The sequence below is a fragment of the Grampus griseus genome (genome assembly GCF_964374135.1).
Source record: "Grampus griseus genome assembly, chromosome: 9".
Classification (NCBI taxonomy): domain Eukaryota; kingdom Metazoa; phylum Chordata; class Mammalia; order Artiodactyla; family Delphinidae; genus Grampus; species Grampus griseus.
In genome coordinates this window covers 47,122,218-47,149,483 of record NC_139003.1, presented here as the reverse complement: position 1 = coordinate 47,149,483, position 27,266 = coordinate 47,122,218, and the positions used below count along the sequence as shown (strand labels likewise).

Genomic DNA, 27,266 nt, shown 5'->3' with positions numbered 1-27,266 from the left:
GACAATGTTTTTTTCTTTCAGCAGTGAGTAGCTACAGCCTGCTTTTTCCCCTTTGCCCTGTAGTTTACATTTGTGATGGCAGAGTGGCAACATATATCCAAACTGTCTTAGCCAAAATAGGGCTAGATTCTGAATACATATTAAATTGGAACATGAGGAATCGATTTATGTTATTTCTGTAACATTGAACTCTGAGGGGAGAAATATTCATTCCCAAACGTTTTACATCCTAAAGGAGGGGTGGATTTGCTGTGTTATAGTGTAGGGAAGGCCACGGTGTGGCTGAGTTGACCTTCCTAGGGGCAGATGCCCTAGCGGGGACAGTAATGAATGAAGACATTTGGAGAGATCAGTGCCCTTTGATTATCCTGCATTCAGCAAAACAGATGGGATACCCATGCTCTAGGGAAAGTATGAAGAGGAATCCTGAAAAATCCCTAATCTGCCTGATTCATATTGAAATTATGCCTTATTTGCACAAAGCCGTTAAATAGGCTGTGATGGGAAAAAGAACTTCTAAAATGTTGGTATGTGGTCTTAATGAATCTACAGGAGTGGAACTATCTGGCAGTGTTTTCATTTCCAAAGGAACTGGGCTTGAAATGTAAAATTTGTCTTTAGTCATAAGAACCTTCTGCAAGCAAACTCCAGAAGTCAATTTGAGAAATACCTTTGTGAAAGGTCAAGCAGTGCTCAGGGTAAGTCATCCACAGCCTTTCCTGCCCAACCTGAGAAGCCAGACCTTTAGCACTAAGGTGGCTTCCACACAATATACAGATATTTCCCTCAATTTTAGGGTATTTCTCTCACCTGTATAAAAGTGTAGCTTAATCATTTGAAATAAATCGAGAGGTCGGACAAGATAGTTACACAGAGTAGCTATGAATTCTTCCATGAAATTTCCTGCCAATCAAGTAGTTTATTGTTTTATACAATAATTTTTTTTTTCTAGAAATAGTGTATCTAGTGCTTAGACTGCACCGAGGCAGAGGGTTTGGTCTTTTCTACAATTTTAAAAATTAAAAATGAACTTTAGGAACTGAACTTTTACTAGAGATATTGCTGAACCCAAAAATACATTAGACTTCAACAGCGTGAAATTTTAAATTGAACAGTTTTTCCCGTACATGAACAAACTTCTCAACCAAAAATAGATGACTATGGGGCTTCCCTGGTGGCGCAGTGGTTGAGAGTCCGCCTGCTGATGCAGGGGACACGGGTTCGCGCCCCGGTCCGGGAAGATCCCACATGCCGCGGAGCGGCTGGGCCCGTGAGCCATGGCCGCTGAGCTTGCGCGTCCGGAGCCTGTGCCCTGCAGCGGGAGAGGCCACAGCAGTGAGAGGCCCGTGTACCGAAAAAAAAAAAAAAAAATAGATGACTATGCATACTCGTATGTCTGTCTGTTGTTTTGGTGAAAATACAGTAGGAATGTTTTTTGACCCAAGACTGCTGAAGAAATTTTTAGGAAGGTTTACATAGCATCTTTTCAGATATAAAAAGTTAAGGTAAGGCTAGGATGTTTGTTACGGTGGCCTTGCCATCTCCAGATATAAGTGTCACACAAAATTTGTAAAGTCTCACGTTGATACACCGTCAGCCGCAGAAACTAAGAACAGCATGCTTAACTGGAAAACTTGAACATGTATGAAAAATAAGAGAATATATCCAAAGTAGGTAAAATATATCAGCTTTTTTAATTGAAGTATAGTTGATTTACAATGTTGTGTTAATTTCTTCTGTACAGCACAGTGATTCAGTTATACATACATATACATTTTTTGTTTTTATATTCTTTTCCATTATGGTTTATCATAGAATGCTGAATATAGTTATCTGTGCTACACAGTAGGACCTTGATGCTTAAAAATATATCAGTTTTAAAATTAATTTTTTTAAGTTAAAAATGAAAAGAAGAAATGAAAGAAACCCTGGTGCCTCGTCACATAAACTTCCCATTTTTGAAAGCAGAATCTCTCAACCAGTAACAACTGAGGAGGCAAAAGATGTTAATAGGAAGATGGGATTTAATTCCACTTGATTTTATCCAACTCAGTAGACATTTTGGGGAAGGGAGTATTGGAAGGTAAGTGTTGAAAATATCAAGAAGAGTTCACATTAAGGATTTGGCATTTCTTGGGGCATTTTATTTTATTTTATTGTTTAGGTTTGTTTTTATTGATTTAAAAACTGTATGTTTTAGTCAAAAACCTTGGAATATTTATTTATTTAATTTACTTTTTACTGAAGTATAGTTGAATTACAATGTTGTGTTAATTTCTTCTGGACAGCAAAGTGACTCAGTTATACATATATATATACATTTCTTTTTTCATATTGTTTTCCCTTATGGTTTATCACAGGATATTGAATATAGTTCCCTGTGCTATACAGTAGGACCTTGTTGTTTATCCATTCTATACATACCAGTTTGCATCTGCTAATGCCAAACTCCCACTCCTACCCTCTTCCACCCCTCTCCCCCTTGGCAACCGCCAGTCTATTCTCTATGTCCCTGATTTTGTTTCTGTTTCATAGATAGGTTCATTTGTGTCATATTTTAAATTCCACATACAAATGATATCATATGGCATTTGTCTTTCTCTTTCTGACTTACTTCCCTTAGTATGATAATCTCTAGTTGCATCCATGTTGCTGCAAGTGGCATTATTTCATTCTTTTTTATGGCTGAGTAGTATTCCATTGTGTATATGCACCACATCTTCTTTATCCATTCATCTGTTGATGGACATTCAGGTTGTTTCCATGTCTTGGCTATCATGAATAGTGCTGCTATGAATGTAGGGGTGCATGTGTTTTTTTGAATTACAGTTTTGTCTGGATATATGCCCAGGACTGGGATTGCTGGTTCATATGGTAACTATTTTTAGTTTTCTGAGGAACCTCCATACTGTCTTCCACAGTGGCTGCACAAACTTACATTCCCACCAACAGTGCAGGAGGGTTCCCTTTTCTCCACACCCTCTCCAGCGTTTTTTATTTGTAGACTTTTTAATGATGGGCATTTTAGAAGTGAGCAAGTTGTCGAGGGAGAAATAAGGTTCAATGAGCCAGAGACTGAGTTAGCCAGTGGTGAGGGGAGGGGGACACCATAGGCTCTTCCACAGGCTGTATGGAGCAGAGGAGACACCAGAGTGACAGTGACATTGCTGTGAGGTCTTGCACACACATCCACCTGTGCACCTGAGGTTTTGTTTTACTTGGCACTTCTTGCATGAGAGAAGGAAGGAAGGAAGAAAGGGAGGGAGAAAAAAAAGAAACGATAAGGATGATTTGACACTTCCAGAAGTTAGGGGAAAACCCTTGCCCCCATGAAATTAGTGATTGATATGAACAATGAAGAGGTCTAAGTATTAGCATGAGACAGAGAAGCTAGCGTAATAGATCTCCAGAATACTAACCCTCAGGGGAATCCTTAGGTGTCTCCGTCATCTCATGCTTAATTAAGCCCAGCCCTGATATATAAGCTCACAGATCACATTTCCCCTTAATATGCAGTGTCCCTCCTAAAGACTGACTTGGTCTTGTCATTGGCACCATCTTCATGTCACATTTACTGCTTCATTAACTGGCTGATGAACCAGAATTATTTATCACATTCTTATATTATGGTTCTTCTCCCCTATTTTTTATCCAAAATATCACTTGTTCCAAATTACATGTGAAAATTAGTAGACTTAAATATTGGTCCCAAAGTCATCTTCCTTCAAGTTTATAAAACACTTTATTTGTAAGGCTAATGAGGGAAATCATTATATTCTGAATAAAAACAAAATCAAATGTATACCATATAACCATTTGTCATGATTAGGTTATTTTGAAATAAAACAAGAAAATTGTAGACATCTCTTCCTTTTTCCTCCTCCTTTTCTACTTGCCACCAACAGGATCAGCAGAAAATGTACCCTCTGGGTCACCAAGTAGACGTTTGGCTTAGACTGGCCAAGAACAGGGTCAAGAGTGTGGACAGCTGCGATGAAATGAGGGGGGCATTTAGGGACACCTGGTTTGAGAGCCTTGAGGGAAACCTCGGGTGAATCAATTAAAATCTCTGCCTTAGCTGGCTCATGGTTAAATGGGCACAAATCTTATCCACCACCTGAGGATCCAATATAACCAGTAACTCTAGTGTAAGCACCACAAACAGAGCTTGGCACAAAGCTGCAGTTAATAAACCTTGCTTGGGTTTTCTTTAATAAGCCACTTCCTGAATGAATGATTCCTCTGATCCTGGGCAACGCTGGTCTGGACAAACTGCCAATACACTGGCAGCCTTAGGTATAAATATCCACCAAGGAATGAGAAAACAACAAAAGCAACCACCCAAATGAGTACGGGAAGGACGCCATATTATCTCTGAATATGGCCCCTGAGTGGGTGATAAACACTAATGACTGTCATCACTCAGATGACTTTGTCCTGTTCTGAGCATCTTCCCACCCTCATATTTCATTACAATTGATGGGTTTTCTTGTCGCGCATGAAGCATTCAGGGTAAACACAGCTAGTGCGACACTCCAATTCTTGCAGGGGTAAGAATGTGTGTCTCCACTTGCCTTCAGGGCCTGCAGGGCCTGCAAAAGACAGCTTGACACGGGCATCCTTTGGCCTTCTCTCCGCCCCTGCTAACCCAGCCCTGATAAATAAGCCAGCTAATTGAATTAATAAACAACTCTTTCTTTTTTTTTTTAAACAGCCAGCTGGCGTGCAATCAAAATGTGTGATAAATTGTCTGTCACTGCTTTAACCACAGCAGGAGGGGAGTGGAAAAATTAGCCACTTCAACCCTTTCTCGCTGCTCCTAGTTTTCCTGCTCTGTTCGCTCAGCTATAGGATTTTCCCCGCGCCCTGGTGTTCTCACTTTGGCTGAGGTCCAGGACCGAGTCGCTATGGGTGGAGAAACGTATTTGGCTGCCCTTGATGATGGATCCTTAAGCCCAGGCATTGTGGGGGGAGGCAAAAATGCCGAGCCAGCCTGTGGGAAAGCGAGATTTGTCTGCTGCCCTGGCAGGGAGGGTTCGGTTATGAGCCTGTGGTTTGCGCCCACAAGATTCTCGTTAAGGGAGGGGAGTGGATGTGGTTCACAAGCAAAGTATTGTGATGTCTGCTTTTTCTTGCCCACCTCTAATGCCAAACAGCTTTGGGGACTTTCTGGAATGAGTGCGAAGGGCTCGCCAGAGTCTTCGGGATTATAAGTGGCAACCACTTTTCACCCATTCTTGCACCTTCGTTTTCTTCGGTATCTCCTTCCACTCTTTTCTTTGTACCCTAAGACCCGATTTCAAGTCACTCCTGTTAAAGGTATTGACGTTCAGAAGCTGGTCTTCAGGATGACAGATTCTGTACAATTTAAGGGGACTTTTCCGTATTCATTTTTTGGCTGATCCCCAGCGCAGTTTCTCAAAGTCAAAAAAATAAACAGTCCCCTTCGGGCTAAATCCATGTGGAGCCGTCATTAGGCTTTTCTGTGTCGTCTCATTTTGTCGGGAGTGGAGACCTCCTGGGGTTCACCCGAGTTGGGAAGCATCTGGATTGTATATTCACTTTAACACCGTAATTCTCTTAGAGGTGCTGTCATTTTAGGATGTTGCCTTGTGTAATAATATACAAGTCATCCGCAGGGAACGATCTGGAACTGGCAACAGATGTAGACTGGGTGAATGCAGGGGTTCTTGATCTGTTTGATTCATGGGCTTCCAAACACTTACACTTCCAAGGAACTTTTCCCAGAGGATATGTGCTTTATTGTCTATAGAGAGCAAAACCTTAATCCACTACCCTTAAATGGGGCTGCGTGAAGCCAGGATAAAGTGATGGCTTTTTTTTTTTTTTTTTTCTCATCCTTCAGGAAAACAAAACTTTTTGGGTAAACTTCATGGAATTGCTAAAGTCAGACCTTGATTATTATTAGGCAAAAAATGGGCAAAAACTTGATTATATTCTTATACTAGAATGTTTACTACAGGTCTTTTTCCTGCTTTCATTGGTATTTTCATCCCTGGCTGTGCTAAGCTTCTCTGCAGATCCAACAGCTTCTTAATGGGGTTGGGATGGTGGAAAGGAGAATTAAAGTAATTCTGAACCGACAATGTGAAGTATTGTGCTTGGGAAACTCCAGGACATTCACACCTCTGTGGAACAGTAACTGGCTGCCCTGAAGAGTGCACTTGAACTCCATGGGACAGAATCCAAAAATTCCAACAAGGATCCTGTTTAAAGGGCCGTAGGAAAATCTCTGGGCAGACTTATGCATTATTTCTGGGACCTGGTCATGTGCCATTGTACCTTCCCCCTCCCCTTTCCCCCTTCTTCATCCCATACACACGTGCACACAGACACACACACCCACATACACTGACTGACCCCATGTTTTGTTCCATTTCCTTGGTCGTGAGGCAGATTCCGATGGTGTTGAGAGAGAGAGAGATGGTGATAGTTCCCAGAAGGATATTAGTGGTCATGTCAAAAGGCTGAAGGAGGAGACAGCCAACTTGCATGAAGCTTCGTGACATGCTTCGTGAAGGATTTTACATGCCTTGTCCCCAACGCTTTCAAAGAGAACATGAGACAGAAAATTCAAGCTTCCATTTTTCTATGACATACTCTGTTTTTATTTTACAGAAGATCTGAGAGGAGAAAAGAAGTAAGGGGAAGTTATGCAGATTTCCATATTTCCAGGCTCCCCTCTTAAAATTCTTTATAGATGGAAGGTAGGGTGCAGGTGGGAGGGAAGTCCTCCTCCCACCCTTATTGACTAAATAAAGGTGGACTCTATCTGCTAAAAAGGTTTATGAGAATGTTTACTGGAATCTCTGGATTTTGGTTAATTATTTGAAAGTAGGAGTATTAAATTCACTGTTGAATTCAGAGCCCACTATGATTAGTTTTCTGCAGACAAGTAGGGTATATACCTCTTCTCCCACTACACAGGCCCAATTCCATGTGCAAACCTAAGAAGTTACTGAGAAGAGAATGTCAGGGCTGAAACTTTACATACTTCCCTTTAAAGATCTTTACGGGGTTGGAATTATTTGCAAGATAACAGAATACAATGCAATAACCATTTTAGGAGCCAGAGGGAGAAAACTGGGAGAAGTGCCCCAGCTGCCACTGGGAAAGGAGAGTACGGTTAGGCCCTTACTGACACTCCCCGATAGGTCTTGGGATCTGCCCTTGCCTCCTAGTTTGGCAGATCCTACCAGGAGCACCCGCCTCCAGCTGAGGAGATGCAGATGCCTGCCAGTTTAACAAACTCTACTGCTAGCTTCCCCCCAAGCACAGTGGCTGACACTGTCACTGTGGCTCCTGACAAGAAGTAGCCCAGCCTCAGAACACATTGCCTCAGTGCCTCGGAAAATACACAGCACATGGGCTGTTAGCATTTTCAGATGTCATCTCTGTTTCTTATTTAACTTCAGGATGCAGCTGAGTTCCAGATTAGTCTCCAGGATAGCAGAGGAAGCTTAGACTGGCAGTCAGGAGGCATGGGATCTAATTCACCTTCAACCTTGAACTTGTCATGGGACCACGATAGCCTTTTCATCTTGCTGAGCCTCCTTTTTTTTAATCTGTGAAAGGTATCTTGAAATATAAATAAAATGTAATCTGTGTTTTGCTCCAGGTGGGCCTCCAAACTCTTCCAGTTATTAGAGCCTATGGTTATAGAAAATAATTCTCAGTGTCGTTTATGATCACTGCCATTTGTGAGACAGAGTGAGTTGATGAATTCCATTAAGGACAGAGAGGAAATGTCACACGGAAGATATTTTGTTATTAAGTTGGATTTTGATACCAGCCCATTTTAATACCCACATCACAACGGTCTTGTGAAGTCTCCTTCAAAGTAATAAAATAAATAACTGGTTGGTAAATGGCATTGACTCCTGGTTTAGTTAACCTGGCAGTCAGATTAAGGCAGGGTTTCTCGATCTTGGAATTATTGACATTTTGGCTAGAGAATTCTTGTTGTGAGGGACTGTCCCATGCGTTATTAAATGTTCAGCAGTATCTCTAGGCTGTACCCATTAGATGCCAGTAGCACCTCCCCTCCAAGTTGTGACAATCAAAAATGTCTCCAGATATTGCCAAGTGTCCCCCAGGGGGCAAAATCACCCTCAGCTGAGAACCACTGGATTGAGTCGTGACTAAAAGTCCCCAGTTTAGGTCAGGTTTAACTACATATATTTGATATGCTGCAATCTGAAAATGCTAGTTAGCCCCAGAACACCAGCAGTATCTATTAGGTTCAGGTTAGAACAATCTAACCTTGATCGGAAATAGCACTAGAAATAACCATTTAATTTACAATGTCCCAGGACCTCAGAATAATGGAATCTACTAGATTTCAATCTTTTTGAAAATGGGCAGAATTGTCTTTGTATAATATATCTTACTGTGCACAGAATAAATGCTCATTAAGTGTATGTTGAAAGAATGAACAACTTCCCCCAAAACACCAGGGGAGCACAGAAGGAGGAGCTGCCATGCACAGCCAGTCATTCTGGGTGATCTTTATTCTACAGGAGAAAATGAAGCAAGTGTTGGCCAGTTGGAAGGGAAGAATCTTTGGGAGGGAGGCTGTCATTACCCTAGCTGAAATGGAGCCAGGTTAAAACTCTCTTCTGATTTAAAAAAAAAAAAAAAGTCATGGAACATTTAATGACCAACCACAGTGCATCAGAGCCCAAGCTATATGTACGTCACCCATGCTCCCCAAGAGCATGTAAGAGTGAAAGATTCAGTTACTTTAAGTCTTCTGTATTCCTAAATTGGCATATATTTTAGTGGCGTGGGATGTGGAAGTCCCATATGTGCATCTGACGTGTTAATCTCCCTAAAATGGTGGCCTCACTGTTTTTCCTAATGCACTTCAAGAGTATGACCTTAAATTGCATTTGAAATGTCTCACTCAGTTGTCCTGACAACTTTCTTTTCTCACAGAATCCACCTGTATCTCTCACCAGAGACATGAGTACTGTATTGAGTTGGTTTTCATGGTTGGTGTTTTATAGGTATTCTTTGAACCAACCTTCAAATTCAGGACAATATTAAATCTAAATTCACGAATCATCAGGTTCATGAGATGTGTAGATTTTGGCTGATATTATTTTGTAACCATTAAGTTCTGAAATGAGCAAAATTGACTTAATAGGAGAAGCTTTGCCTCTTACCTGGGTAATTATTGTCATTTAGAAGGAAATCAACCAGGCTGGTGATCTTCCAGCCCCATCTCCACACTTCACTGTGGGTGTCTGTTTTAAAATTTGAATGACAAGTGCTTTGGGGAACCATTACCTAATTAGCCCTGGGTGAGAAATTCTCTTCTGTGGTGTCCTTTTGATAATATACTTAATTGACAGCTGAGGTTACCGAGATCTGAATTTTATCTGAGATCAAAACTAAGCAAAGAGCAGGAGAGAGTGCTTTCGGAGGGCTTACCATCTCTGCACATGAAAAGTGTGCAAAATTAGGATTCAGAAAGAAGTGTAACTGTTATTTCAGAAGGTAGATTAATATAGTACTAAGTACCAGTGTGCTCAGCATGAATCTTGAATACACACTCCTAGAGTCCCTGATTTTTATCCTGTGATACACACTCTATCTTTAAGTGAAAAATGGAGACTAGTTTAAAAATTTTAAACCTGGGATGATAAAAGAAAGACTTAGAAGAATGAGTACATGCTTCTTTACATTCATTTTCCCTGTCTATATTTCCCGTCTTCCAAGAACACCAAGGGAGGCAATACTGTGTAACCAGATTGAGTAACTTAGATGTATTTTTTCTTGTTGGAATCTGATTTAAAGATTCCCCACCCTCTCCCCTGGGAAAATAGTTGGGGTTGGTTGCAAAAGAGTATCATATTTACTTCATTTGTTTAAAAATTGAGTTTTTAGTACATATCCCTCCTACTTCCAGCAAGGATTCTTTTTTTTTTTTTTGTAAAGAAAGTAGGATTTATTGGTGGGCATGAGTAAGGAGGGGACAGCAACAAGGCTTTCATTAGTGCAGGGCCCACGGTTTGTCCAGACGGCCACGATTAGGGATGTATTTGGCCCCATAGCCATCCGGGATAAGCCGCTTTTCTGCCACCATGTTTTCAAATTCGTCGGAGTTAAACTTAGTAAATCCCCACTTCTTGGATATGTGGATCTTCTGGCGGCCAGGGAACTTGAACTTGGCCCTGTGGAGGGCCTCAGTCACATGCTCCTTGTTCTGTAGCTTGGTGCGGATGGACATTATGACTTGGCCAATGTGGACCCTAGCCACTGTGCTCTGGGGCTTTCCAAAGGCACCACAGCCTATCAGCTCCAGCACAGGACAGCATCTTGTCGATGCGGATGACAGTGGAAGAGGTGGAGCTGCACTCGGATGTGAAAACCATCTTTGCCACAGCTTTTCACCACGTATTTGTTGGCACAAATACAGGGAGCCTCCAGGGCTTCAGAGGAGCGCTGCTCATACCCATCCGACACACCATGTGGCCACAGAGTGGGAACTCATCCACCTTTGACCTCTTCCGCCCCAGGTCAAAGATGCGGATCTTAGCATCAGGGACACCTCGGCAGAAGCGAGATTTTGGGTACGGCTTGTTCTTACAATACCGGTAACAGCGAGCGGGGCGGCGTCCCACGGTGACACCATGATCTTTAGTGGTGCGCCGAAGGGAAAGAGGCGCTCCCACGCCTGCTCATGCCTTATATAGGCAGTCTGTCTTCACGCATAGGAACCATGGAGTCCAGGCGAGGGCGGGTAGACGCCCTCAGGTCGAATTTTACCTGAGATCAAAACTAAGCAAAGGGCAGTGGACTGACGAGAGTCCTTTTGGAGGGCTTATCTCTCTGCACACATGAAGAGTGTGCAGAATTAAGTCCACTCTTGCAGAAGCAGTAGTCTGTAAATGCAGATGGCCCTTCCCCTGGTCAGCTGGGCTTCCCCCACGTGAAGTCTGCAGCCTCCAATATGCTCTTCAAAGCATTATGCCATTCTGAAAGTCAGGCTGGATGCTGGGTGGAATGTGTCGCAGAAACGGAAGAACAACTCCCCATTGCTAGAGCTGCCATCACTATTTCCACTGGGCTTAGCAGTGACACGTTTGGTTAACCATTTTGTTAGCCTCCGGTTAACCACGCATGCTTTGAAAACCTTACAGAAGTGGGGAGATGTCTATATATAATGTTATTCATATAAAAAACAACCCCACAAGATACAGTTCTTTCCTTAGCTGCCACACCAAATCCAGACTCTCTATAACTGGCATTTGGTGAAAGGAAGAAATCACTTGATAAACACCCTTGGGTGATTAATTTATCTGTAAACTAGGGTGGAGTGGAAAATTCTCTAAAAAAGGGAATTGAGCTTGTCTGAGTTTGGAGTCCTTTGACTCAATCTTGTATCCACTTCTCTTTTACAATGATTCTGCCTTATCATTGTATACGAATAAATACAAATATCAGAGCCCTTGGGTAGATAGAGCATGTTTTCCACCTCCAGTTGAGCTGACTTCCTTTCCTCCTCTATATCTTTTTCCCTTCCCTCTGGCCTTTTGCCTCTTTCTTCCTTTTTGCCTTTTCCACATGCTTTTTATATTATCTACCATCGTCTTCTAACTAGGCAAACTGTCAGGCTGCACCACAAAGAACAACGTCAGGTTCAAATCCCTTGTCTACACTGGCTCTCGAGCAGGTGACTTAACATTTATTTCTTCAGAGGAATTTCCTACATCTTCAGATCATGGGGGATGATCTTCATCACCTACTTCGAAGGTTTAATATCTGCAAAGAACTTTGCTCGCTCTAGAAGGAAGGCACTGATTTAGGACAAGCTACTACATTATTGTCGGTCCCTGGTGAGTAGTTGCTTAGGAGAAATTTGGAGTCAGAAAAGAAATTGCTTAAGCTGGAAGAGAAGACAGTTCATGAAAATGATATCTTAAGCTTGTTAGAAGATAAATTCTTAGGCCATTTTCAATGAATAAATCAAACAGAAAGCTTTCTGTTTGGCGTTTTTAGAACGGTACTCAGTTGTGACAATATGATTTAAAGAGGTGGTTCCACATTCCCCACTCCACCACCCCCATTACTTAGGTTGTAGGCAGTGAAACAGTAGAGTTAGGTCTCTGGTTTATTGAATTGTACACCATGGAGACAATAGAAATGAAGAGGTAAAAAGATAACTTAGCAAGAGACTGTAATTTCACTCTTAAAAATGTGCCAAATAGTTAATGTATTCTGCTAGTCATACCTCCTGAAACAAGAAAAGCTCTCCAATTAGAAAACAGTACAGAAAACTTATTCTTCAACAGCTAGATATTAATGGAATTTTTAAAATGCGTGTGAGAATCAACATGATTTGGATACACATCAGCTCAGAAAAAAAAGTTGTTCCTCATTTTTTGGCTGGAAATGCTCTGGACTATCATCTTCTTGGGCCTAATTCAAAAGTTCTCCTTAAGCATAACTTTTTATAAACACACAAACAACCAGACTCTTCATAAATTATAAATGGCTTCTCTTGGAAATGCCTTAAATGTAGATATGCATTATAAAAAATATTTTTTTTTTGCCTTAAATGTAAACATCAACCAAAAAAACCCCCATCTTTTGTGTTCTGTTTTAGTTTCCCCATGCACAGCTTTATTCTTGCTGCTGTGTTTTGCCTAAAAACCCAAAGATTGTGCTGTGATAGAAGCTTTTATTAATGATGGTGCTCCTTCATCCCAAGTCTCTCCCAGGTTTCTCCTGGTCCTTCCTGCTCAGTGAGAACAGGCCATTGACAAATGGCATTACTGATTCTCCAGGTGCTCAGAGCCCAGGGGCTATTGGTGGATGTGCTGTCTGTGTTGTCTGAGAGCTGCTGAGTTGAGCACCATACAGTCCAGACCACTCACAGGCAGACCGGGAACTCTTTTTTAGGAGGATCGTAGAGCCATCAGAGCAAGTTGATTTGGCTATTGGTCCAGTGGCTTTGGACCACGAACACTTACAAAGCACCCCCCAAAAAACTTAAGCAGCACTTAATGATCAGAGTTTATTACACACTCTTTCTCTTCCCCACCCCCATCCCCAGTCTTCTCCCATATCTTTGTTGACATGCTTGGGGGAACTCAAGCAGGGATCAGATCAGAGGCAAAGGAGAGTGTGGAGAACAGAATGTACCATACCATTTTACCAAGAAGAAAAACAGAACTGGTCATATGCCACATGTTAGTGAGGTGTGGATATCGATACCAAGGGGCAGGACAACTTATACTTCCATACAATCTACTACCCATAGTTTAAGAGAAACACATGGAGACTTTTTACCTATAATAACCTGGACGCCCCCTTGGCCAGACAACACATGTCTCCACAAGGAATGGCACACATCTTGCCATTCCCCAGCAAGTGGAATAAAGCTAGAACATGACAATATGGAACAGCCGTCTTGGAGAAGCCTTGCCAACACCAGGCAGAGGTGTGTCCGGGAAGGTCCTTTTAGTCAGACATTCAGATGCAGAAGTTTGAGCATCTGAGTTACTGAGAGGTGTCCTCTGGGGATGGAGTGGGGGTGGGAGGGCAGTGCCCACTGAACACAGCTGCTCTAGGAAGGGTGTGGGTAAGGATCTGATGGAGGACTGGTGATGGGGTGCCTGGCTGCTCCACCCGAGCAGCGCACTACCAAGTTGTGGACCTCCCGCCTCCGACACTGCCGTGCAGTGGCTCTTCATGATGGTCATCAAGCACACACCCAAGGACTGCTGTGCATTAAAAGGGGAGCAATTGGTATAGTTAATGTTGCCCGCTGTCCATCTTTCTTGGGATGATGGGAAGTGTAGCAGTGAGGAGAAATCCTATCCATCACTATTCATTGCATCACGTTTTTGCCCAGTAATGAGGTCACCCCACTCAGGAAGGGCCCTGGGATGCACATATGGTATCAAGTTTGCTGTGGGAACTTGAATCTGAATTTCATGACTTCTGTGCAATTAAAACCCCAAACTTAGTGTTGCATTAACATGGATTTTCCATAGTGAGTTATAAATGCAAAGTTCTATGTTTCATATGTCTTTTTCTAACATATGTTACTGCCTGTGTTTCTGATTAAAAGCTCGTCCAAAATAAAATAACAAAGGATGACTTTTATTCCAATAGAACTTTCTTCTATGAAAGCTAGAAATAAGCCCTTACCTAAAATTACCCAGGCTTGCAGGTGCTGGGTTTTGGGGTGTGTGTAGTGTTCACTAGCAAGACAAAGGGCATTATTCTCCCTGCAACCACCACCAGAAGGCATTCTTTCTGTGGAGAAAATTGTAGGCCAACGTTTTAAAGACATTCCATGGCTAGGCACCACTCCTGGAGACTTGCAGGCAGCAGGCAGGCAGGAAGGCAATCATCAAATACTTATTCTAAGGCCACTGTGTATTCAGCACCTTTAAAATTGCCAGAGAAACCAGCCAGGAGCATGTAATACCTGCTAGGGCCAAGTTAGTACCCAAGGTCATTCCGTAGTGCTTAAGGAGCTCAGTAATCTGAAAGGAGCAGGGAACCCTAAAACTGTAAGATGGCAGTATCTCACCTGGGTATGGGGATATTGACAGAATAGGAAAATAAAATCCAAGAAAAGGCTCATTAACTAAAGCCGATACTTAACAGTTGCACCACCCCCATCTTTTCCTTTTACATCCCCCTTAACAGACACCCAGCTCCCATTCCCTACACACACACACACACACACACACACACACACACACACACACACACACACACACACACACACACACACACACACACACACACACAAGCATGCACTACTGCTACCATTCACCATCATCATCACCTCTGCCCAGAAACTGAACCCAACTGGATGGATCAAGTCATCAGTTTGTTTTTTTTTAAATAATGAACACATTTTAAAAATAACAAGGCAAATGTGCTAAGCTGTGCAAATACAAGGATATTCATCACAGTGTCCTTAGAGAGGGAAAATGGTAGCAGCATGTATGGAACATCAACTGAGAATTGGGATACTCCCCTAGAGAAAATCCAGCGTCTATTAGGCATGACGTGAGATTTTGTGGGGGGCAGGGATATGGGGACACGGGCTTGTATGGCACGCATCCTGGCCTGTGCAGAGGTGAGCAGGACTCTCACCCTCTTGCATTAAGTTCTCTAATCTAGTTTTGTTGATGCAGCTGAAAAGTCACATTAGTTGTTTTTTTTTTTAATTATATTTATTTTATTTATTTATTATTTTTGGCTGCGTTGGGTCTTCATTGCTGCATTTCTCTAGTTGCGGCAAGTGGGGGCTACTCTTTGTTGCGGTGTGAGGGCTTCTCATTGCAGTGGCCTCTCCCGTTGCGGAGCATGGGCTCTAGGCGTGCAGGCTTCAGTAGTTGTGGCTCACGGGCTCTAGAGCGCAGGCTCAGTAGTTGTGGCGCACGGGCTCAGTTGCTCCGTGGCATGTGGGATCCTCCCGGACCAGGGCTTGAACCCGCATCCCCTGCATCGGCAGGTGGACTCCCAACCACTGCGCCACCGGGGAAGCCCCACATTAGTTGTTTTGACATGTGCGTCACATAGGGGTGCTCTACAAAGTCATACGAAATCCCTGCATCCTCTGTTACATATGTAACCGCCAAGCTACGTCTCCCCTGAGCTTCCAGTGTACAGTACTGGTGTTTTGGGGGGTTTGTTTTTGTTAACCAAGCGTAAGATGTTACACTGATCCCCGTTAAATTTCTCATATTGGATTCCTTGATGCTCGTCTGCCAAGATCTTTTTGGATACTGGTTCATCGTCCAGTGTATTTAACACTCTCTACTAGCTTTGTATCATGCATGGTTGATGGATGTGGCTTGTGCATTTTCTCTTTAGTTCTAAGCCAGCTGGGAGATGATAGAATTGTAGAAAAAAGAGGGTGCCAGTGTGTGGCAGAGGAGTCAAATTCCCTGAGACATACCGAAAACCTGGCTTGGACCTTATCCATTCTAGGGCAAGGTATCTTTTTGGCTTTTATTGTTCACAATACAATGTTTCACTTAAGGTGACATCATAGTGAATATCAGTCATTCTCAGATGAAGTCGAGAGTTTCTGTTAGCCCTATTAAAAGATAAGAGATTCTTATTTTGCTTAAGTGCTTTATTTTTAAAATAATTTTTAGTTGACAAAATTCATATAACATAAAATTAGCCATTATAAATTGTACCTTTCAGTGGCATTTGGTACATTCAAAACGTTGTGCAGGGCTTCCCTGGTGGCGCAGTGGTTGGGAGTCCGCCTGCCGATGCAGGGTGCACGGGTTCGTGCCCCAGTCCGGGAGGATCCCGCATGCCGCGGGGCGGCTGGGCCCGTGAGCCATGGCCGCTGAGCCTGCGCGTCCGGAGCCTGTGCTCCGCAATGGGAGAGGCCACAACAGTGAGAGGCCCGCGTACCGAAAAAAAAAAAAAAAATGCACAGCCTCTTAAAATGCTCACCAGCCTGCTGAATTATAAATGACAGCCCCTGAGTCAAAGAGATGCAGGGAAGCAGTATCTGAAATAGAACAATTCTATAAATGTGTGTTCATTAATTTCTTCACTTAAGAATAAATTGAAGGCTCACTCTTGCAGAACAGTAATTACTATACGATTTAGACATTAATATAAAAAGGGTGGCAGGGAAATTGCTTAAGATTTGTCTCTGGGGTTTGTTTGGCATTTTAACCACCGAAGTTTAACATGTCACCTAGCGCTTAGGTCTGCTTTACCTCACTTTAGAAGTTATACCCGCAAATGGACAATGAGAGCGTGAAATCAAACACTGAATTCTTTTCCTTGCTTACTTTAGAATTGCCGAAGTTCCACTTTTCTGAGGTACCATCCTTATTTGTGAGATTTCCTTGCATCATTTTCCAGTGGACTAGAGTATTGATGTATAATACAATTCCTTTGTGTTTTTTAATAATTACATCATTTCTAATATCTTCAGAGTTAATACTTTTTAATGACAACATGACAAAGAGTATGAATCGTTTTCCTCCCAGACCCTATAGGATCCTCCCCTTTCCCTGGTAATCTCTTCTGCCAACCTGGTAGCCTTTTTTGAAATTTTACTACCAAACCAAAATCTAAAGCAGAAGAATACTTAAACTGTGAAACCATCAGAGCTGAGTTACATTATACAAGTTTTGAAAGGAGCATACTTTATTCCAAGTGATTAAGCCGGGTGTGATTTTAATTAATTTTCTTAACAATGATTCTGAAATAAATGTGGATTTTAAGATCCACTCTGCTATCAGAGTTATATGATCATTCTCAACAGACATCCTGAAGCCAAGATGTGAATCTGGGCATTAAAGCTACTTCTGCCTTGGCTAAGTGAAGTTCATAGTTTGTGTAACTATCCCGTGGCACCCTCTCATCCCTACCTCTTTCCAACTTTGGGAAGAATTTTGGGATCCAACTGGCGACATAGTGTCATAAAATTCCGTGGATAAGTATCAGTTATTTTTCGTGAATTCAGAGACTTAATTTCAGAAATCCTTGATACCTAGAGCAAGTCAGTAATCATCGATATTGCAAGCACTCCTCCAGTGAAGGCTTCTGGAGGTGTCACACCATTGACCATGTGGACCATTCAGGAGCCTGTGTTACCACCTCTGCTGATCAACTATGTTGGGAAGGAGAAAGAAAGAGGAAATTACATTTACAGAAATACATTGGGGTGGCCACTGATGGCGATTGTTTCATGTTCAAAAGGAAATACAAAGATGGATTTTATCTTATTTTCATATAGATAGTCTCTCACTTGTGGTCAGTCAGCAACACTACATTTTGATGTTATCACGTTCTTTTCTGGAACAAAACCCAAGAGCCGTTTTTAATTAAAACCTTTCTAGAAAGAATGCTTCAACCATGCCTACCCCCTATCCAACTGAATTTCAAATATTTGTTTAATTCGGTTTGGCTTTCAGAGTCTGTAAAGCATAAGCAATCGGCCGAGCTGAAAATGGAGAAGAAATGTTTTTACAGTTCCACAAATGTTTCTAATGGGCAAGAGTGAGTTGTTACTGGGAGATAAATTGCCTGGGGTGGGTGTGGGTGGGTGTGTCGTGCGAGTGTGCTCACGCAGGCCACATGCGTGCACCCACGTGGAGGTAATGACTTTTGCGTGTACCTGGGCCTCACAGGACATGCTGTGATGCAAAACTGTGCTAAGCTGGAGAGTAAAGAGGTGCTGGGACGGGGCCACCATGGCAGCGGTCGTGCATGGTATGGGATGAGGTAGATAGCTGGTTTCTTACCAGAACTCAGATCCTGGGCAGCAGGCCCATCCTCCCATTGGGAACAGTGAACAAGGAGCTGATAAATACACAGACCGAATGAAAATGACCCCTATTGACTGAAACCAGCTGTGTCAGGCTTCGCGCCGTCTCTCCTGATTTGCTCTCTCAAATAAATGGATGTGGTAGAGGATGAGAGAAAGTAAACAGAATCATTTTTTTCTTTCTTGCAGTCGCACCTCAGTAACAGCCCTGGTTTTTGTAGCTGAAAAATATGTTTATTTGCTCATTAATTTCCCTCTCTCTCCCTTGCCTTTTCTTGGCATTGGGTAGAATGTTATTTAAAATAAGACACAGTTCGGCTTCAAAAAGAAAAATCATTCTGCAACATACAGCTTGGACTCATTTGCTGGTCATTTATCATCCCTAAGAGAGTGGGGTACAAATATCTTTATTTGGTATGTTTCAATGATTCATAGGGCGATGACTCTTGTTGGCACTGGGATACAGGGAAGCAGCGGTCTCTTTAGGACTTTTAGAAGTGCCCCAAACTGTTTAGAAATGACATGGAGAATATTAAATGGGGCATATGCACAGCAGCTCGATAATCATTTGTCTTCACCGCCTTCCTTTCAAAGATGAGGTAGGCTGGTGCTTTGGGGGTGGACTGAACCCACAGGCCTGAGATTCTCTAAGGGGTGCTTAAAAGTCTTCATTTCCACACTCGGGTGTGTGTGTTTTCTTTCCAGTACTTCAAAAAGGCTTTGGTTTTATGTGTCTCCCATTTCCTTTGGGTAGTGGGCAAATAATAATGTGCCTAACATTAGTGCCCAATAAATATTTGTTGAACGAACAGTTAAATGGAATGTTATAAGGCTTATTAGTATTATTGCCTTGGCATGAAACCTGCAAGAATAGACTTGAGGCAATCAAGTAATTTCCCTTAACAGTGCAAGCTAATTATTTGAGAGATGAAGATCTGGTGCATAGTATTTATTTGTCAGGCTCCATTTGCTCCTAATTGAAGGTGGAAAAGTTGTTTGTAGCATTGAAGGGATAACATAGTGACCCACTGCTAAACAGCTTTTCAATTTTCCATGCTACTCTTTCAGGGAAAATGTATCAAGATGAAGTTAATGCGCATTCCTTTTGTTTATTTGTGTTTTCTTTTTTGCTGTTATCATTTTTTTTAGATTTTTAAAATTTATTTATTATTTTTGGCTGCGTGGTGTCTTAGTTGCAGCACGTGGGATCTTCGTTGAGGCATGCCTTTTGTTGCGGCATGTGGGCTCCTCGTTGCGGTGCGTGGGCTTCTTTCTAGTTGTGGCGTGTGGGTTTTCTCTTCTCTAGTTGTGGCGCTCAGGCTCCAGAGCACGTGGGCTCTGCAGTTTGCAGCTCGCGGGCTCTAGTTGAGGCACGCAAGCTCAGTAGTTGTGGCATGCGGGCTTAGTTGCCCCATCACACGTGGGATACTAGTTCGCCGGCTAGGGATTGAACCTGCATCCCCTGCATTGTAAGGCAGATTCTTTGCCACTGGACCACCAGAGAAGTCCCTTCTGTTATCATTTTTAGAGGGCAGGCAGGGTGTGGAGCGGGGATCTCTTTTGACAGTAATTTTATAATCCACCTACCTGCCTGTGTGACTTCTGAAGTCATTCTGCTAATGTTGGTTGTCTGATAAAATTGTCCTTTCATATGAATGCCACCTGCAGTGATCCAAGATGAAAATGCTACATTCGCATCCTAAACCTCAGAAACTTTCATTTCTTCATTCATTCCAGAAATATGAATTCAGTGCCCAATATGTGCCAGGCTCCGTGCTAAAGCTTTGAATTTAATACTGAGCAAAAGCCAACATGGTTCCTGCTGTCGTGAAGCTTATAATCTGGGATGGTTGGTGGGTATTAACTGAATGATCATACTAAAAATCGTAACTACAAACTGAATTTTAAAAAGAGGAATATGGTTCTACTGGGTCCATGTAACAACAGGAATTGATTTAGACCAGGAGACCAGGGAGAAGTTTACTAAGGAGGATCCTGCGGCTGAGAGTTCTAGAATGTCTGAGGAAAAGGAAAGATCATCCCAGGCAAGAAGATGATCAAATGCAAAGCGTTGGTGGGAAGGCCAGGCCACACTCCTCAGTGCCTATGCATATACTATATTAAGGGCTTGACCTTCATCCTCTGAACATTGGAAAGACCTAGAACGGTAATATATCTGAAGGTTAGGAAGTAGGGCTAGGGAGAACAGATACCTGGACCTTATCAGATCTGTGTTTGGGGGGGAAATATAAGGACCCATTCTTCATAAATGTAACGAGAGGTGATCGTGCTAAGCTCTGGATGGTCCTTTGCTGCAGTTGAGCTGCCTGGAAATTCTCACCACGCACCCTTGCCTCTGCCAAGTTTTGGAACGAGTGTATCTGGGTCTCCACTTGTGTGCTGGACTGTGCAGCAATGGCATCTTGTCATTTTTTTCTGGGTCCTGCTCTTCTTTCTGCCTTTCCTTTTAATGATGGGGAGGTGGTATAACACAGTTTATTCCTGTCTTGGCAAAGTGTGCATGGCAAGCCTTTCAGCCCCTTCTCTGCTGGCGTAGAGAACAGGCTGTGGAGGTAACTCACCTCCACCCCTCTCCAGCGGCGAGAGCTTGGGCACGTGGCTTGGTCTCTCTTTGTGCCTTGCAGGGTTGTTCTGAGGATTAGGTGAGTTAATACTTGTAAAACACAGAACGAGGAGTGGCACATAGTGAGTGCTCAGTTGATGCCAGCAGTTATTGTTAGCTATTTTTACTGATAGGGCAAGGTGTCAAAGATGTGTATTGTTGAAGTGAAAAAAAGCAAGATACGAAACGATATATCATAAAAACGGCTTGCACAAACGTATTCTGATAAACGTTAAGGATATGTCTGCGGATACTTGGTGGTTATATCTGAGGAACGGGGCTTAGAAGGAAGAAGGTAGGCAGGTAGTTTTTACTTTCTCACCACATATTCTTTTCTGTTTGTTTGTTTCGTTTTTTGCGGTATGCGGCCCTCTCACCGCTGTGGACTCTCCCGTTGTGGAGCACAGGCTCCGGACGCGTGGGCCCAGCGGCCATAGCTCACGGGCCCAGCCGCTCCAGCACGTGGGATCTTCCCGGACCAGGGCACGAACCCGCGTCCCCTGCATCGGCAGGCGGACCCTCAACCACTGTGCCACCAGGGAAGCCCCACAACATATTCTTGTAGTATTTTTTTTTTTTTTTACTATGCAGCTGTATATTTCTATAATAATGAAATTATAAAGAATAGTCTAGAAAATCCATCAATAGTATTTGCTATGTCAATTAAAAAATAATCTCAATATATTTTTTCATAATTTTCTTCACTTTTAAGTTTGGAGATGTCACTTAGAAACTTTTCTTGGAGTAAAGAAATGTGTATCCAGCAATTCATCCAATGTTCACTTCTTTTGTTTATGTTCTATTCAAATAAGAGTTTTTTTAAACCACGTGCTATCCCATTGTTATAAAATTATTCTACTTGTTCTTCCGTCTCTACATATGCACAGAGAGAGCTGTCTGGAATACTGTTCACCCACCAAGCAAACAATGCATTTGGTTCATTGGTTGCTGACTTCATTGTACTTTTAAGAGTTGCTTAAATTTTTTATAATGAGCATTTTTATAGAAACACTGAAATCGGGGCTTCCCTGGTGGCGCAGTGGTTGAGAGTCCGCCTGCCGATGCAGGGGACACGGGTTCGTGCCCCGGTCCGGGAAGATCCCACATGCCGCGGGCCCGTGAGCCATGGCCGCTGAGCCTGCGCGTCCGGAGCCTGTGCTCCGCAATGGGAGAGGACACAACAGTGAGAGGCCCGCGTACCGCAAAACAAAACAAAACAAAACACTGGAATCATTTCTAAAAATTGGAGATGAGGAGTATCTGTTCACTTTTCTGTTTAGTAATAAACACAATATGAAGCATCTAATCATTCCCAGGGATTCAGGAAGCTTAACTTTTTCAGGATGATCCTGGTGCAGGTCAGTAGCTTCTGTGTGGTACATGTTGCTCATGAAAGAGGAGGCAAGTGGGCTCAGTGGTTACTGCATCAGGACACAGGAAATGTATTCAGTGATTATCGGATATTAACATATAGTCTGTCAAACTGCCCCCCCTTTTTTTAACAAGTGGAGGCTGTTTACATTTGACTAAAGATTTTGACGAATTGAATTGGTACTTATCAATAGTTTAGTCTGACCAGCTGAGAATCATTAATATTGTACAGGGCTGGCACATGGTTGCTTCCATCATCATTTAAATACAACTCTTCCATTTCGCAGTGATTACACGCCACCATCATCAATCAGATAAGAATGCAAATCAGGAGAGAACTTTGAGTCCCCTAGTAAATATTTTATGAAGCCAATGTAAGCTTGCCAACTAGAATATCATCTCTGCAGAAGATACATTTCCAAGGGGTAACTGCATTATACAGTACTTAGTACATTGTGCCCCTCAGGATATGATGATAATTGTCCATGTACAAGAAAAAACAATTTTGAAGAAACTGCGACCAAGTTGATTGCCAACTGATGTTTTTTTTAACATCTTTATTGGAGTATAATTGCTTTACAATGGTGTGTTAGTTTCTGCTTTATAACAAAGTGAATCAGCTGTACATATACATATATCCCCATATCTCATCCCTCCTGCGTCTCGTTCCCTCCCACCCTCCCTATCCCACCCCTCTAGATGGTCACAAAGCACTGAGCTGATCTCCCTGTGCTATGCGGCTGCTTCCCACTAGCTATCTATTTTATGTTTGGTAGTGTATATAAGTCCATTACCCTCTCTCACTTTGTCCCAGCTTACCCTTCCCCCTCCCTGTGTCCTCAGGTCCATTCTCTACATCTGCGTATTTATTCCTGTCTTGCCCTTAGGTTCTTCACAACTTTTTTTTTTTTTTTAGATTCCTTATATATGTGTTAGCACATGGTATTTGTTTTTCTCTTTCTGACTTACTTCACTCTGTATGACAGACTCTAAGTCCATCCACCTCACTACAAATAACTCAATTTCATTTATTTTTATGGCTCAGTAATATTCCATTGTATATATGTGCCACATCTTCTTCATCCATTCATCTGTCAATGGGCACTTAGGTTTCTTCCATGTCCTGCCTATTGTAAATAGAGGGGGCAATGAACATTGTGGTACATGACTCTTTTTAAATGATGGTTTACTCAGGGTTTATGCCCAGTAGTGGGATTGCTGGGTCGTATGGTAGTTCTGTTTTTACTTTTTTTAAGGAACCTCCATACTGTTCTCCATAGTGGCTGTATCAATTTACATTCCCACCAGCGGTGCAAGAGTGTTCCCTTTTCTCCACACCCTCTCCGGCATTTATTGTTTGTAGACTTTTTTTGGCGGTATGCGGACCTCTTACTGCTGTGGCCTCTCCCGTTGCAGAGCACAGGCTCCGGACGCGCAGGCTCAGCAGCCATGGCTCACGGGCCCAGCCGCTCCGTGGCATGTGGGATCTTCCCAGACCGGGGCACGAACCCGCGTCTCCTGCATTGGCAGGTGGACTCTCAACCACTGCGCCACCAGGGAAGCCCCTGTTTGTGGACTTTTTGATGATGGCCATTCTGACTGGTGTGAGGTGATACCTCATTGTAGTTTTGATTTGCATTTCTCTAATGATTAGTGATGTTGAGCATCCTTTCATGTGTTTGTTGGCAATCTGTATATCTTCTTTGGAGAAATGTCTATTTAGGTCTTCTGCCCATTTTTGGATTGGGTTGTTTTTTTGATATTGAGCTGCATGAGCTGCTTGTATATTTTGGAGATGAATCCTTTGTCAGTTGCTTCGTTTGCAAATATTTTCTCCCATTCTGAGTGTTGTCTTTTCATTTTATGGTTTACGGTTTCCTTTGCTGTGCAAAAGCTTTTAAGTTTCGTTAGGTCCCATTTGTTTATTTTTGCTTTTAGTTCCATTTCTCTAGGAGGTGGATCAAGAAGGATCTTTCTGTGATTTATGTCATAGTGCGTTCTGCCTATCTTTTCCTCTAAGAGTTTTATAGTGTCTGGCCTTATATTTAGGTCTTTAATCCATTTTGAATTTATTTTTGTATATGGTGTTAGGGAGTATTCTACTTTCATCATTTTACATGTAGCTGTCCAGTTTTCCCAGCACCACTTATTGAAGAGGCTGTCTTTTCTCCATTGTATATTCTTGCCTCCTTTATCAAAGATAAGGTGACCATGTGTGTGGGTTTATCTCTGGGCTTTCTATCCTGTTCCACTGATCTATATTTCTGTTTTTGTGCCAGTACCATACTCTCTTGATTACTATAGCTTTGTAGTGTAGTCTGAAGTCAGGGAGCCTGATTCCTCCAACTCCGTTTTTCTTTCTCAAGATTGCTTTGGCTATTTGGGGTCTTTTGTGTTTCCATACAAATTGTGCAATTTTTTGCTCTAGTTCTGTGAAAAATGCCTTTGGTAGTTTGATAGGGATTGCATTGAATCTGTAGATTGCTTTGGGTGGTTCAGCCATTTTCACAGTGTTGATTCTTCCATCCAAGAACATGGTATATCTCTCCATCTTTTTATATCTCTTTAATTTCTTTTATCAGTGTCTTATAATTTTCTGCATACAGGTCTTTTGTCTCCTTAGGTAGGCTTATTCCTACCTAGGTATTTATTCTTTTTGTTGCAGTGGTAAATGGGAGTGTTTCCTTAATTTCTCTTTCAGATTTTTCATCATTAGTGTATAGGAATGCAAGAGATTTCTGTGCATTAATTTTGTATCCTGCTACATTACCAAATTCATTGATTAGCTCTAGTGTTTTTTGATGGCATCTTTAGGATTCTCTAGGTATAGTATCATGTCATCTGCAAACAGTGACAGTTTTACTTCTTTTCTGATTTGGATTCTTTTTATATTTTTCTTCTCTGATTGCTGTGGCTAAAAGTTCCAAAGCTATGTTGAATAACAGTGGTGAGAGTGGACAACCTTGTCCTATTCCTGATCTTAGGGGAAATGATTTCAGTTTTTCACCATTGAGAATGATGTTGGCTGTGGGTTTGTCATATATAGCCTTTATTATGTTGAGGTAATTTCCCTCTATGCCTACTTTCTGGAGAGTTTCTATCATAAATGGGTGTTGAATTTTGTCAAAAGCTTTTTCTGCATCTATTGAGATGATCATATGTTTTTTTCTCCTTCAATTTGTTAATATGGTATATCACATTGATTGATTTGCATATATTGAAGAATCCTTGCATTCCTGGGATAAACCCCACTTGATCATGGTGTATGATCCTTTTAATGAGCTGTTGGATTCTGTTTGCTAGTATTTTGTTGAGGATTTTTGCATCTATGTTCATCAGTGATATTGGCCTGTAGTTTTCTTTCTTTGTGACATCTTTGTCTGGTTTTGGTATCAGGGTGGTGGTGGCCTTGTAGAATGAGTTTGGGAGTGTTCCTCCCTCTGCTATATTTTGTAAGAGTTTGAGAAGGATAGGTGTTAGCTCTTCTTTAAATGTCTGATAGAATTCACCTGTAAAGCCATCTGGTCCTGGGCTTTTGTTTGTTGGAAGATTTTTAATCACAGTTTCAATTTCAGTGCTTGTGATTGGTCTGTTTATATTTTCTATTTCTTCCTGGTTCAGTCTCGGAAGGTTGTGCTTTTCTAAGAATTTGCCCATTTCTTCCATGTTGTCCATTTTATTGGCATGTAGTTGCTTGTAGTAATCTCTCATGATCCTTTGTATTTCTGTAGGGTCACTTGTTACTTCTCCTTTTTCATTTCTAATTCTATAGATTTGAGTCTTCTCCCTTTTTTCTTGATGAGTCTGGCTAATGGTTTATAAATTTTATCTTCTCAAAGAACCAGCTTTTAGTTTCATTGATCTTTGCTATCATTTCCCTCATTTCTTTTTCATTTATTTCTGATCTGATCTTTATGATTTCTTTCCTTCTGATAACTTTGGGGTTTTTTTGTTCTTCTTTCTCTAATTGCTTTAGGTATAAGTTTAGGTTGTTTGTTTGAGATGTTTCTTGTTTCTTGAGGTAGGATTGTATTGGTATAAACTTCCCTCTTAGAACTGCTTTTGCTGCATCCCATAGGTTTTGGGTTGTCGTATTTTCATTACCATTAGTTTCTGGTATTTTTTTATTTCCTCTTTGATTTCATCAGTGATCTCTTGGTTATTTAGTAGTGTATTGTTTAGCCTCCATGTGTTTGTATTTTTTACCGTTTTTTTCCTGTAATTGATATCTAGTCTTATAGCATTGTGGCTGGAAAAGATACTTGATACAATTTCAATTTTCTTAAATTTACCAAGGCTTGATTTGTGACCCAAGGTATGATCTATCCTGGAGAATGTTCCATGAGCACTTGAGAAGAAAGTGTATTCTGTTGTTTTTCTATGGAATGCCCTATAAATATCAATTAAGTCCATCTTGTTTAATGTATCATTTAAAGCTTGTGTTTCCTTATTTATTTTCATTTTGGTTGGTATGTCCATTGGTGAAAGTAGGGTGTTAAAGTCCCCCACTATTATTGTGTTACTGTCGATTTCCCTTTTTATGGCTGTTAGCATTTGCCTTCTGTATTGAGGTGCTCCTATGTTGGGTGCATAAATATTTACAATTGTTATATCTTCTTGGATTGATCCCTTGATCATTATGTAGTGTCCTTCTTTGTCTTTTGTAATAGTCTTTATTTTAACGTCTATTTTGTCTGATATGAGAATTGCTACTCCAGCTTTCTTTTGATTTCCATTTGCATGGAATATCTTCTTCCAGCCCCTCACTTTCAGTCTGTATGGTATCCCTAGGTCTGAAGTGGGTCTCTTGTACACAGCATATATATGGGTCTTGTTTTTGTATCCATTCAGCCAGTCTGTGTCTTTTGGTTGGAGCATTTAATCCATTTACATTTAAGGTAATTATTGATCTCTATGTTCCTATTACCATTTTCTTAATTATTTTGGGTTTGTTATTGTAGGTCTTTTCCT

The 27,266-nt window shown here is 41.7% G+C and overlaps 1 protein-coding gene and 1 pseudogene across 6 annotated transcripts in view; one reads left to right on the top strand and one right to left on the bottom strand.

Moving 5' to 3' along the window:
- Positions 1 to 27,266, top strand: part of CREB5 (cAMP responsive element binding protein 5) — a 410,470-nt gene that overhangs the window by 362,947 nt on the left and 20,257 nt on the right. The window lies entirely within an intron of this gene.
- LOC309827676 (large ribosomal subunit protein uL16-like) lies at positions 10,019 to 17,447 on the bottom strand (annotated as a pseudogene). The gene is made up of 3 exons: positions 17,403 to 17,447; positions 14,468 to 14,525; positions 10,019 to 10,702 (listed from the first exon to the last, which is right to left on the bottom strand). The product of its transcript is annotated as a large ribosomal subunit protein uL16-like (transcript).